This window comes from Trichosurus vulpecula, chromosome 2 (assembly GCF_011100635.1).
Source record: "Trichosurus vulpecula isolate mTriVul1 chromosome 2, mTriVul1.pri, whole genome shotgun sequence".
Classification (NCBI taxonomy): Eukaryota; Metazoa; Chordata; class Mammalia; order Diprotodontia; family Phalangeridae; genus Trichosurus; species Trichosurus vulpecula.
Window position 1 is genome coordinate 241,062,694 of NC_050574.1, and position 14,459 is coordinate 241,077,152.

The window sequence follows — 14,459 nt, forward strand, 5'->3', positions numbered from 1 at the left end:
CCCTCTGCTATTTCGTGGGTTCTAAAGTTCTAGAATTTGGTCAGAGCCATTTTTATAGGTGTTTGGAGTGTCCTGGGGGAGAATTTTAGGCAAGTCTCTGCTTTCCAGCCTCCATCTTTGCTCTGCCCCCCTGGATCTTTGTCTTGATGAAAGTAGTTAAGGCTTTCATGATTGAGCATTGTTGCAATATTGCTATCACTGTGTACAGTGTCCTCTTGATTCTGCTCATGTCGCTTTGTATCAGTTCATATCTGTTTCCCTCATCATTTTCTTATATCACAGCAGTATTCCATCACAATCATATGCTGCAACTTGTCATTCCCCAGTTGATGGGCATCTCTTTGATTTCCAGTTCTTCACCACCACTGAAAGATCTACCTTTAATATTTTAGTACATATTGGGTTCTTTTCCCTTTTCTTTGATATCTTTGTGATACAGACCTAGTAGTGGTATTGCTGAGTGAAAAGGTATGCACAGTTTTGCTGTCCTTTGGGCAGAATGCAACTCCAACAGTAAATTAATGTGCTTCTTTTTCCACATCCCTTGCAATATTTGTCCTTTTCCTTTTCTGTCATGTTAGCCAATCTGATGGGTATGAGGTGGTATATTGGAGTTATTTTAATTTGCATTTCTCTATTTAAGTGATTTTATCTTTTTCTATTACTTTGTTTTATTAAATACATATATAGCTCAACTTCTCAAAGTCCAAGAGGTGCTCTTTGAAATATTACATGGAGTTCCATTTTACATTTCACTTTTCTTAAGTGCATATCTCCAATTTTAAAAAGCTTGCATAGAGCAACATGTATTATCTTCATTATTCACTCCCTTTCTTTATATCAGCCCTTAATTCAATGCAGTGTTATATTCATAGTTACATAGTTCCAAGAACTGACAAACTATTACTGAAAGGATAGTTATAGAAACTGGACCTGTAATTTCATTGATATAGGGAAATCCCAGGGGAGGAAATTCCCTTTACTAATGTTCAATTCAGTACATCTATTTTCTGCAACTTATATTCTTAGAGTTGCCTAGAACATTGAGAAGTATATTGACCCATCCAGGTTTACATAGCTCAAGGGCTCTAACCCAGATTTTTCTGGCTTTGAGGTTAATCCTCTATTCAGTACATCGTATTGCTTGCTATTGTTAAAAATAGCCTAAATAATCTTCAGGGGATAAAAAAAGACTTTCAGAAGGACTAGACAGCTAGAAGGATTATTTAAGTTGGAAGAAGAACAAGAATAGCAGTGAAAACACAGCTAACTAGTGCTGAGAAGAAAACAATGTTTTTCACAGGCAAGACAATGTAAAAACTGGAATACTGAAAATTAGAAAAATGTGATTTTTTTCCCTAATGAAACTTTTAATTTTTTTTGGAGGGGGGAAAGCAGGGCAATTGGGGTTAGGTGAATTGCCCAAGGTCACACAGCTAGTAAGTGTGTCAAGTGTCTGAGGCTGCCTAATGAAACTTTTTCATTCAAAACTAAATTACATTATTAGAAGTCTAAATGTGCCTATCATTTACGACTATCTAAATCCATTTTTAAACATTTATCTAAAAGTCTTTTGGGCATTTTAACTTCAAGTCGTCCTGGAAGTCTTGTCCTCATTGAAAGAATGATGAATGCTGATAACTATATTGACAAGAAATAGAATTATTCTAAAGTGGTAGAAATCTCCAAATGATTTTTTTTGGGTTTGGCTTATGTGCAGACAACATAATTTTGCTAAGATGCATTTAACCATGTAGAAGACACTAAGGACCTGCTTCTAGGAGAATCTAGTGAGGACTGAAATATGCATGGACATTCTCTGTTGACCTGCCACATGTTTGGAAACAGGTTTTATTTTAATTGTTTGTATAGTCAGAACTCATCTTTAAAAGGGACTAGTTCGGGACATGTCAAGAGATTTGTGTACTTTTTATAGGACTCTTATATTTTCAGGGGGCTATCACTTACACTGTATGAGAAGGAGAAAAGACCATAGATCTTCCTTATTCATCCCTCCTCCACTCTGATCTGGCTCAGAAGAACCAGCCATGAGGAGTTCAAGATTTCTAGTATTATGTAGCAGCCAGCCAAGAATGGGTTCAGGACACCACCCTAGCTGTCAAGAAGATTACATTTTAATAGAGAAAAACAACACATGAAAGGGGGTTGAAAAGTGTGTATGTGGGAGGCTAGCAGTATCTTGGAACATAGCGGTTAAGTTCAGCAAGTATGAAGCGCAACTGGGAGGAGAATAAAGTATGGGCCAGACTCCAAAATCAAGGCCCTGAAGGGCCTCATGAATGAGAGAAGAGGGCCAGTATGGTGGAAAGATGTTCCAGGATGGGGAAACTGTCACTGAGAAGGAAAATAAGCCATGGTGGCAAAGTCTAGAGACATAAAAGCACAGGTGGAAGGAGAATGAAATATGGCTGGCCTATCCCCATCCTCAAAATGTAGTCTCAGAAGGAACTTGCTAATGAGGAAAGGCATCTATCATGACAGAGGAATGTTCCAGGGTGGAGAGGTCCAGGGGTAGTAAAAGACCTGGCCCTGAGAGAGTTGGGCCAGAGTCAAGAATATTATATGAAGATGGAATACTGAAACATGATTTCCCGTAATACCACATCATACCAAAGGTTAAGGAAAATTCAAGAAATTTATGTAAACATGCTGCAATGCTTGAGAATTGAACTGATTTAAATCCCAATTGAAACCTATGAGGTATAATAAAACTTGACTTTGAACAATTTTGAATATCAAAAGTATAGTTAATATTAGTTTTTCTAAAAGTGTGGTGTATTAAAGACAAAGAATATTTGTCAAAATCTTGAGAACTCTGTATCAAATCACGTAAAATAAAGTGATTGCTTAATATTGTATATATTTTAAAGAAGTAAAAATTGGTAGGGTTTATTGCATGAGGAAAGAAATTTATTTATTTATTTTGCTTTTTCCTATTAATCTAGACATTATTGCATTCTGGATCCTAATGAAAGGCTTAGGGTATGGAGCTGATTCATCTCACACAGTGCCATATCAGGGAGATTTGCATACATACAATTATATGAGTATATATATATATATATACACATATATGTATACATATATATGTATATATATGTATATATACACATTTGTGTATGTCTGGATCAATTCTATAACATGGGGTGCATATGTTTCACATGCATATTCACAAATGCTATGCCTCAGCTCTTATTTAGGTGATAGGAAATTAGAACTTTAGCTCTCCATTGTAAAAGTACTTGACTCTTGTGGTGTAGTTAGCATATTACAACAGTTCGAACCATGAGAGTAATATTTATACTGGTTGGGGAAATTGACTATTGTGTATAAGACCAACCTATATTAATTTTCTATGAAAGCTCTCATAAGGCATTTAAGAGGATATGAATCAGGGTTGCCAGGTTCCACTAAAATAGGTTTTATACTGTTGATTAAAGATTCACTTACGTGGACATAGTAACACCAGTTTGGACATATGGGGATTAGACCAATTGATTTTGTGTTCTAGTAGTCAAAGGCCAAGTTATTAGACCACCAGTATAAGTCACCAGAGATTACTTTCTCCAAATATTTAGGCAGAATTAGTGGAATGATAAGGCTTGATCTACTAGCTTAAGGGAAATAGATGGATAGGGACCAATGGGATCAATGTGTCAACACATTTATGCCCATTATATTTTTTCCATAGGCAAAATGAGAATCCTTGAATGGTAATGACTTTGCCCTTATTAGAGATTTTTAGGCAAAAACCAGATGACCACTTCTTAAAACAGACTCTAAATTCTTTCAGAGTAGGGACTGTTTCAGTCTTTGGATTTGTACCTCAAGCAGTTAGTAATGTATCTTGGACATATAAGACAATTAATGAGTATCTGTTGGGTGATTGATTTATTGATTAGTTTTTTGTAAAGGTATGTCTTGTTCATGTACAGACTGCAGTAAATGGCATATGAGGTCCCTTCAACTCTAAATTGCTCAGCCTCAGATATTTTTTTTATTTCTAAAATAACCGGTGTTGCATGTGTCTTATTCAGCAGTTAATCTAAATAGTACTGTTTCCTGGCAAAATGCTTTCACTTAATTTATCTCTCTTACCTATGTGTCCTTTTTAAATATTTGCAAAATATGCTACAAAACTCAGATATTTTTAGGAAGACTCAATGCCAATATTGATAAATTAAATATTTAAATTCCTTGGGCCAAACAATATTGATTAACAGAGATATAGGAATTTATCAAATCATAAAGAAAACCATAAAATATCATCATAAACATGGGGTTTGCCTATTCTTGGAGTTTTATATGATCTTTTAAGTTTTACTTAAACATTTAACCCAAATATTTTGTGGATCACTTTTAAATAATTAATTTTTGAGATCCAATATTTGAACTGAAATTCTATAAATAAAAGGGCTTTTTTCACGATGTTTTATATTCAGCAGTATGTTATAATTTTACTGTTAGTATAGTGGCACATATTAAGTATACTCTTTTTATAATTCTTGGATAAACTATTTCAATCTAGTCCATCAAGCTTCTGTTCAATTGAAAGAATAGTTGTTACCCTTAGTTAATCCTCAAATTACATCAATCACAACAATTAAAGTTAAAAAAGAACAACAATGAAAACTATGCATTTAAGTCTTTAATGCTGGGAGTTGAATACTTAAATGCATGTGGTTTTTGAAAAAAAATATATACTTTAAAAATTTCTTTTTAACAAGAAGACTTCTCAGAAAACTAGCTTTATTTCTATACAATTATGCATGAAAAAGAAATTCCACTCAGGATTTTTTTAACATTTTTCATTAAAATTGAACCTAATATCCTTCATAAATTCCACACAAGAGACATTTATGTATATGTACATGTAATAGTGGGGAGTAGCAAAAGGGGGGGGGGCATCAGCAGTTTTACATAATTGAAAAAGTACTGGATAAAGAGTCAGAAAATCTGGGTTTTACTCCTAGCTCAGATACTTCCAATGTGTAAATATAGATAATCCACAGGGGGTGCAGTTCATAGAAAGTGAATACTGCAGTAAGGAAGATCTGAGTTAATATTTTACCTCAGACACATACTATCTGTGTCACTCTAGGCAAGTCTCTTTAATCTCTCTGCCTCCGTTTCCTCATCTGTAAAATATAACAATAATAACGTTCCTCCCAAGGTTGTTGTGAGGATCAAATGAGATAATATCTGTAAAGTGCTTAGTGATGTGTCTGGCACATAGTAGGCATTATTAAATGCTTAATTCCTTCCCCTTCTCTCCAGTTACTCTGATGCTCTATTTCCTTACCTTCAAAATGGAATCAGTAAACTTACACTACCTAACAATATTTTTGAAGAATGATCTTAGTAACCTTTAGTTCTTCTTTAGCCTATGGTAAGAGCCTCTTAACTGCTCTCTCTTCCCTGTCTCTCCCTTTTCCAATCCATCCTCTACACATCTACTAAATTGCTATGCATAAAGCACAGATCTGGCCATGTTATTCCCTCACCCAAGAAACTTCTCTGATTCCTGATAGTCTTGAGTATAAAATTCAGGCCACTCTCTCATTTAAAGCCCTTCATAACCTAGTTCATGTCCTTGTTAGCACATTAATCTCTTTCACACACTTTTTATTCCTGCCAAACTGGCTTACTTGCTGTTTTGATAATGCTGTGTTCTACCTCCCATCTTTGTGATTTTCCAAAGGCTATCTGGCAGGTCTGCAATGTACTCCCTTCCTCACCTGTGCCTCTTAGAATCTCTAGTTTTGTTCAAAGCTCCACTCAAGAGCCATTTTCTATATAAGGGTCTTTCCCAGTACCTGTTGATGAGTACCATTTTGCCTACCCATACAGAAATTAATTTTTTAAAATTTATATTCAATTACTTATTTACATTCATGTAATTTGCCCCAAAGAATGTAAATTCCTTGAGGGCAGTGACTGTTTAATTTTTGTTTTTATTTCTTAGCACCCAGAAAATATTTTGATACACAGTAGTGCTTTATTGATGCTTTTTGAATGAGTTGTTTTGGACATAGAACTGAGAGGAAATGAGGTGATAATTTTTTTAAAAGTGGTCTTTTGGTCACCTTTTTAGTGGTAATGCCTCCAGAACTTAATATTTTTATGCCTCTTCTTCTCTTCACTCTAATAAAACTGCTTTTAGATATTCAGTTTATACCAATAGTTTATCTTTATTGATTTTTAGATTTTAGCAAGTATCAAGGCCTTAAGCAATTTGGTAATGGCTTAACAATAGAGTTTGCATCAGTGGCCCACAGGGTGAAGAGAATTTGGGGGATGAGGACTTTTTTTGAAAGTGTCAGAAATCACAATATGTAGGTTTTTATATATTCCTTAATGTAAAGTGATAATCCATATCAGTGCCTTTTCATTTATTCATTTGCAGCAAAGTTGAAGGATATCAAATAAATTCACCTAAATTAGCATTTTTATGTGTTATCAACAAAACCCAGCAGAAAAAGGAAAGAAATTCAATTTAAAAATAACTACTGGATATATGAAATACTTTGGAGTCTACTTACCAGGATGCACATAAGAACTATATGAATAAAACTACAAAACATACTTTGCACAAATAAAGATTGACTTAAATAATTGGAGAACTATTCATTGCTCATGGGTTGTATGAGATAATATCATAAAAATGGAATTACTACCTCCTAAATGAATTTATTCATTTCTATGCCATTCAAGCTGTCAGGGGAGTTTTTAAAGAGAGCAAGAAAAATAATGATGAAATTTATTGGAGAAAACAGAAGGTCAAGAATATCAAGGCTAAAAATTATTTTTAAGAAGTTGAAAGGAGGGCCCTAGTAGTACTAGATCTTATCTAGCATCCCATGCCACAAAGCAGCAATCACCAAAATGACTAGACTCTACTTAAAAACAGAGGCTAATAAATGAAATAGAATATATATGCAATATATCCAAATGAATAAGCATAGCAGTAGAAAGAACTCACTGTTGTAAGAATTCACTTTTTTGCCCAAATCTCCTGGGGAAACTGGAAAACAGCCTCACAAAATCTAAATATTGGTTAATATCTCACAATGTATGACAAGATAAGTTCCAAAAAAGTGCATCACTGATAAAGTGTGAAACTATAAACAAATGAGTGGACAAAGAAAAATATTGCCCTTTAGATGTTTGGACAAGTTTTAATATTAACAATATGATTTCTAAAGTATATGTATGTATATACATATGCATATATATGAAATTGATTTAAATTTATATGAATTAGAAACATTACTTAAAAGGTCAATGGTCATGGTCAAATGATATAAATAGGCAGTTTTCAAAGGGTGGAATTCATATTATAGCCATATTAAAAATAAAAAAAATATTAATAGAGAAATACTAATTAAAACAACTTTCACCCCTCATTAAATTAATCAATAATTCTAAAAATTATTTAATATTAATTTAAATTTTGTAAATTATAAATTAATAAAATTAATAAATTATTTAATAAATTTAATTTAGTTACTAAACAATAAATTACTAAATTTTACAGAAAAGAGAATTGACATGTACGATGGACTTTTGGAAAATAGACACAGGGAATTGTTGAACAAATTATTGTAATTAAATTTAGAAAAACTATTGTGCTATAACAAATAATGAAGTGGATTTTCAGAGAAAATTGGGAAGATTTGTTTGAACTGATGTGGAATGAAGAGAACAAAACTAACAAGCAATTTGTACAATAACAACACTGTGAAGACAAATAAATTTTAAAGACTTTAGAATTCTGATTAATGCAATGACCAACCATCATTCCAAAGAAACCATAATGAAAAAACGCCATCCATATCTTGAAAGAAAGGTAATAGACTTAGTTTACACAGATCTGTGTATGTACATATGTGTGTGTGTATGTGTGTGTGTGTGTGTGCGCGCACATATATATTGGAATAGGACAATGCGAAAATTAATTTTGCTTGTCTATGCATATTTGCAACAGCAGCTCTACATTTTAGTTTTGTTTTCAATGAGGAAAAATTTTTTTAAAATTATGAAAAAATAAAAGAAAAAGGGATTATCATGGACAAGATAATCCCAAAGTAGAGTATTGAAGTTAGAAAATGGTGCTTTTTACTGTTGTAACTCACTTTTTGAGTCAATACAAAAACCATTGTCAGAAATCAGCCCAGGGTGCCTTTAAGAGGTGGGCATATGCATTTGATTGTAGACATCCACTGAGAAATATATTGGTTTTTTTTTTTACCTCTAGGGGACCTAGAATTTTTGTCCCTATTTTAGGAATGATGGCCTTTAATACACACACACACACACACACACACACACACACACACACACATATATATATATATGCACACACATATATATACATACACACACACAGATATGTATATATATGTGTATATATATATATGTAGATAGATAGATAGATAGATATAGATACACATATTGAGAAACAGGTTTCCCCCTCTAAAGTTATAGAGATTTCCAAATGGAGACAGGCTACTGCAACCTAAATCTCATTGCACATCATTAAAAATAAAGAAATTTATGCAAGAGGTGGATATCAGCATGCTTTAGTAGGTAGAAAACTCACTTGATTTAAACTTCATTGAAAATCTATGACATATGAATGTAATAATATGTTAATATAAAATTATGAATATGATGAATACAGAGAAGATAGAAATCTTACTTGAATTGATGCAAAATGAAGTAAGCAGAAAGTAAGAAATAGTATATAGAATGCTTATATCAATGTAAATGGAAAAAACAACTCTAAAACAGTTGAAAACAAAGGTTGCCAAATTAAAAAAAAAACATATTCCCTAAGGATGAAATGAGGGGATATTTCCTTTACTCCTCTGTAGAGCTGAGAGGGAGAAGGGGAATCCATCAATGTGGAAAATTGCTTACTCTGTCTTTTTTTTTTCAATGTTTTGAGAGGATTTACTGATTTTTAAATTCTTCCTCTTTTTTTTCTTTAAAAAATTTCTCAGAATCTATGGAATAGGTTTTTTTGTGGCAGGAGGAGGAATTAAAGGAGAAATTGAAGAAGATGTATAAACTACAGATTTCAGTTAAAGTTTATTTTTTAAATGAAACAACAAAGACGAAAGCCCCTGGGCTAATATATATTTTATTTGGGGAAAAATGGATTGTCAAATATATGTTTAGTACTCACTGGAAAAAAGTGTTCTTTAATCATGATGAATTAAAATTATATGTAAAAAACACTTATTGCAGTTATTGAGGGGGGCGGAGCCAAGATGGCGGCTGGTAAGCAGGGAATAGTGTGAGCTCCGTACGGAGACCCTCCAAAAACTTATAAAAAATGGCTCTGAACCACTTCTAGAATGGCAGAACCCACAAAACAGCAGAGGGAAGCAGGGCTCCAGCCCAGGACAGCCTGGATGGTCTCTGGGCGAGGTCTATCCCACACGGAGCTCGTGGCTGGGAGCTGGGAGCTGGGAACGGAGTGGAGCAGAGCCCAGCCTGAGCAGCGTGGACCATCCAGACCAGAAGCCAGGCGGAGGGGGCCCTAGCACCCTGATTCAGTGAGCTGCGGCAGTTACGAGACTTCTCAACCCACAAATACCAAAGACTGTGGAGAAGGTTAGTGGGAAAAGCTGCGGGAGTAGAAGGAGTTCGCGGTTTGGCTTCCAGCCCCGGGGGGGCAGCAGAGGTGGGGCAGCTACAGCTGTTGTTACTTCTGACTCCAGGCCCACCTGGTGGGAGGAATTAAGTGGCAGATCAAAGCAGGGGTGCACAGCCTGCCGAAGATCTAAGCCCAGTTCAGGTTGGGAGTTGGGGAAGGAGCAGTGCTGGTGTGGCAGAGCTGGCACCTCCACCCCAAACATGGAACATAGAACTCTGTAATCTACAAGCAGTCATACCCCACAGAAAAACTCAAGGGTCAAGTTAGTTGGTTGGGAATATGGCCAGGCAGCGAAAACGCACCCAGATTCAGTCTCAGACTTTGCATTCTTTCTTTGGTGACAAAGAAGACCAAAACATACAAACAGAAGAAATAACTAAAATCGAAGAGCCTACATCAGAAACCTCCAAGGAAAACAGGAACTGGTCCCAGGCCATGGAAGAGCTCAAAAAGGAGTTGGAAAAGCAAGTTAGAGAAGTAGAGGAAAAATTGGGAAGAGAAATGAGAAGAATGCGAGAAAACCATGAAAAACAAGTCAATGACTTGCTAATGGAGACCCAAAGAAATACTGAAAAATACACTGAAGAAAACAACACCTTAAAAACCAGACTAACTCAAATGGTAAAAAAGCTCCAAAAAGCCAATGAGGAGAAGAATGCCTTGAAAGGCAGAATTAGCCAAATGGAAAAGAAGGTCCAAAAGACCACTGAAGAAAATACTACTTTAAAAATGAGATTGGAGCAAGTTGAAGCTAGTGACTTTATGAGAAATCAGGATATTATAAAACAGAACCAAAGGAATGAAAAAATGGAAGACAATGTGAAATATCTCCTTGGAAAAACCACTGACCTGGAAAATAGATCCAGGAGAGATAATTTAAAAATTATTGGACTACCTGAAAGCCATGATCAAAAAAAGAGCCTAGATACCATCTTTCAAGAAATTATCAAGGAGAACTGCCCTGATATTCTAGAGCCACAGGGCAAAATAGAAATTGAAAGAATCCATCGATCGCCTCTTCAAATAGATCCCAAAAAGAAATGTCCTAGGAATATTGTCACCAAATTCCAGAGCTCCCAGATCAAGGAGAAAATACTGCAAGCAGCCAGAAAGAAACAATTTGAGCATTGTGGAAATCCAATCGGAATAACCCAAGATCTGGCAGCTTCTACATTGAGAGATCGAAGGGCTTGGAATGCGATATTCCGGAGGTCAATGGAGCTAGGATTAAAACCAAGAATCACCTACCCAGCAAAACTGAGTATCATGTTCCAAGGCAAAATATGGATTTTCAATAAAATAGAGGACTTTCAAGCTTTCTCAGTGAAAAGACCAGAACTGAATAGAAAATTTGACTTTCAAACACAAGAATCAAGAGAAGCATGAAAAGGTAATCAAGAAACGGAAATTGCAAGGGACTTACTAAAGTTGAACTGTTTTGTTTACATTCCTACATGGAAAGATGATGTGTATGATTCATGAGACCTCAGTATTAGGGTAGCTGAAGGGAATATGCATATATATATATATATATTTATGTATATATGTAAGTGAATGTGCGTGCATGTATGTATGTATCTATGTGTGTATGTATGCATGTGTATGTATGTATATATGTGTGTGTGTGTATATATATATATATATATATATATATATATATATATATATATATATGTAAAAGAGAGAGAGCAGACACAGGGTGAGTTGAAGATGAAGGGAAGATATCTAAAAGAAATAACATGAAATTAAGGGATGAGAGAGCAACATACTGAGAGAGGGAGATAGGGAGAGATAGAATGGGGTGGATTATCTTGCATAAAGGTGGCAAGAGGAAGCAGTTCTGTGGGAGGAGGGGAGAGGGCAGGTGAGGTGGGAATGAGTGAACCTTGCTCTCATCAGATTTGGCCTGAGGAGGGAATACCATACATACTCAGTTGGGTATCTTACCCCACAGGAAAGAAGAGGGAGGAAGATTAAAAAAAAATAAAAGGGGGGGGATGATGGAGGGGAGGGCAGATAGGGGTGGAGGTAATCAAAACAAACACTTTGGAAAGGGGACAGGGTCAAGGGAGTAAATTCAATAAAGGGGGATGGGTTGGGAAGGAGCAAAATGTAGTTAGCCTTTCACAACATGAGTATTGTGGAAGGGTTATACATAATGATACATGCATGGCCTAGGTTGAAGTGCTCAACTTCTTAGGGATGGTGGGTGGGAAGGGAAGAAGGGAGAGAATTTGGAAGTCAAAGTTTTAAAATCAGATGTTCAAAAACAAAAAAAGTTTTTTGCATGCAATTAAAAAATAAGATACACAGGCAATGGGGCCTAGAAATTTATCTTGTCCTACAAGAAAGGAAGGGAAAAGGGGATGATAGGGGAGGGGGGTGATAGAGGGGTGGGCTGACTGGGGAACAGGGCAACCAGAATATATGCCATCTTGGAGTGGGGGGGAGGGTAGAAATGGTGAGACAATTTCTTATTCAAACTGTTGTGAAAATGAATGCTGAGAACCAAATATGTTAAATAAATAAATTTAAATAAAATAAAATAAAATAATTAAAAAAATAAAAAAAAAAACACTTATTGGCTATACTCAAAAGGTAGACTTGGAAAAATGAATTGTTCATCAGAGATAAACTTCATATCCAATGTGCCGTATGGTGTCATGATGCAGAGTTAAAGATTATGTCAGAATCTTGTGAACTGAGGTGCAAAACATGAAAAATAAATCATTTTGCTAAAAGGACATGTTGTACATTGAGATATTTAAAATGTACAAAGTTGCAATATTTATTGTACAAATCAATAAATTCAAAGTTTTACTCTCTCCCAATTTATTGAATGATGCTATATATAATGAAAATTTCAGTTTTGCATAAAATCTCTTTTTTTCTTTTCTGTATGTGGATATATTCATATTTATTAGTGTTTGTGAAGTTCAGAATAAAAGAAATTAAAATTTAAAAGAAATGTTTTGGGCACTTCCATGCCATTATGAGACATCCTAATAGAACTATTGTGAAGAATTATTTTTCTTAGATTAATTACATCAACAGATTATAATAAAATTGATATCTATATAATTTATTGTAGTTTTATATAAGAATTTGTAAAAGAAGTTTTATTTAGTTCTCTGAGCAGCTCTCAGGTGTCATTTGAAGACATGATAGCTCCATTATAAAAGCCCTCATTAACAGAGATATAAATACACAATGCATGAAGTCATTTTATTCTGAGTATAGGTTTGTTGAAGAACTTTGTATATCACTAGTGGTGTAATGGAATTTAGTTGTAAGCTTGATTGTAACTATCCATTGCAAAACTCAAAAGATCAAAATAATAATCTATTAAAACTTTTAGAAGTAATCTTTTAAATGATAAATAATTCACATTTTACCTGATGCCTTTTTCAGAGTAAAAGAAATGACAAAATTCAATCCTATTAATACAATCTTTTTCATATTCTTAATAAGCAGCTTATTTGTGTTCCTGCAGATGTTAAAGGAGTATAAAAGATAACATAACTGCAGTTTCTTTCAATATTACTTAATATAGATTAAAGGGAAAGAAATGTCCCCCTTTCTAACTTCCCCTCAGGGACCCTGGCTTTCCATCCCTCCTCTGACATGGCTTCCTGACAGTGGGATGAGGGAAGTCAGAGAGATGTGCACCAGCTGCATTTAGGCAGGCTGTGCCACTACCTCCAACAAGCACGTCAGTGTTAGCTTCCACAGTGGATAGGCCTTGAGTCAGGAGCACCTGAATTTGAATTCTGCCAAAGACATTTACTAGCTGATGCCTTTTTCAGAGTGCCACACTGGGTTTCCCTTAGACCCCTAAAGAAGAAAGGAATGGCTATGTCTGGTTAGGTGCAAAAATATTGTGCCAGGGAAACATACTTTTCTTTGGTCAGAACACTTTGAAGCCTCCTGTTTTGACCTGACAGGACAAACAAGATGACTTAAAATGAATGCTATACCAACAATTTTTTATTTCTGTACTCATCTAAAACCAATGAAACCCAAGTCAAGAAATCTTCCTAAATAAAACAAAACCTCTTTCATCCCAATAAAACCATCCAATATGAAATTCTATGTTAGCTATCAGCAAGTTCTACTTGAATACAGTTATGCCTTTAGAAGCCTTATAGAGGCAAAATGAGGATAATTCAACTGGAGAAAGAGATAGTAAGCTTAAGAAGAAAGATGAGGAGTTGCTTACAGAAAGAACAGAGAGTAACATGGAGATCATTCAAAATCACATACTTGGTGAAAAGTTTGGAAGCAAATAACATTGCCCAGGGGCACATCAGAACACATCTTGCCAAGTGCCTTAAATGATCTTACATTACAAAACTTCAAAATCCTTGTACAGGATCAGCAAAAGCAAACACAACAAAGTCTTTAAATGAAGACAGCTCTAAGCCAAGGGTGCTGCTTCTTTTGATATTAGCTGGAACTGAATTCTGTGCACAGCCTTCACTAGAGTCAGAAGTAAAAGATATTTATTGGAATTATGCTAAAAATTATACTCTTAGCACAGTTTTACTTGAAATAGCACAATTTTCTGGATATTGCTCATAAAGACTATTACTCATTTTCATGGAAAAAGTACACTTCATATGAAAACTTCATTTTAATAAAGCACAAGTGCCTTACAACAAAGAATACCTGCTTCAACTAAATTTTTCCTACATGAAGAAATCTTATATTTACAAGCTTATTTATTGGTTGTTTGAACACCCTGTTTTTGAAGGAATGGTCTATGCCAGGTAAT

At 34.8% G+C, this 14,459-nt stretch overlaps 1 pseudogene; it reads left to right on the forward strand.

Annotated features, from left to right (window-relative positions):
- The first annotated feature begins 13,328 nt into the window (after window positions 1-13,328).
- LOC118835770 lies at window positions 13,329-14,090 on the forward strand (annotated as a pseudogene).
- The last annotated feature ends 369 nt before the right edge of the window (window positions 14,091-14,459 follow it).